Below are 780 nucleotides of genomic sequence, written 5' to 3'. Positions count from 1 at the left end.
ATTTCTTAATGCAATGTGAAATTACTGTCCATGCAATGTCAATGAGAGAAAAGGGGAAAGCCCTTTAGCCATGTTTTTGCCTTCATCAGTAGCAATTGATAGTCAAAGTTTTCTTGAAATTACATCCATTACTGAAATACCAATAGAATTAACGATGTTTTTTTAAGGTATGGTCACATTAAGATTTCCACTTTACTCACAGCAAATCATTACTTACAACACATTATTTCTGATACAGTTATCCGTATCTTTTGTTTAGGGAATGTTTTGAAATGGAGGTTTTTTCTAACCGTAGTGTGGCTGCACCTTTAATTTTCATCTGCCATGAATTTCCCTTATGCAGTTGAGATAAAGGCAGTCTTGGAATTCATTTCACGCACTTTACTTCATCATGACATTAAAATGATTTACTGTGGTGCTTTATAAGTAAAGATAGATATTAGGAACATAAAAAAAAATTTACATTCTTTGAACACGAGGCTGTATTTCTCAACCTCGTGAAATAACATTTTAAAACTATTTTTTTTTGGTTTGTTGGTATGTGTGAAATAACAGGTTTGCCATTAATTTGTTTGGTATTTAATTATGAAAATTACGTCGCTGCTTGAAATAATAAAATGTTTGCCTTATTTATCAAGCAGGTTCCTGTTCTGAAATATGACCTACGTGTTTCCGTGTATTAGTGTATTTGATATTGGTGTTAATTAAACTTTTAATACGATCAATCATATTTTAAAAAAGGGAAAGGAAGATTTTTTTTTTTCTTTTGTAAGTATTCTT

Source organism: Penaeus monodon, chromosome 34 (genome assembly GCF_015228065.2).
Source record: "Penaeus monodon isolate SGIC_2016 chromosome 34, NSTDA_Pmon_1, whole genome shotgun sequence".
In the NCBI taxonomy this organism is placed as follows: domain Eukaryota; kingdom Metazoa; phylum Arthropoda; class Malacostraca; order Decapoda; family Penaeidae; genus Penaeus; species Penaeus monodon.
This window is presented reverse-complemented; position numbering follows the sequence as displayed.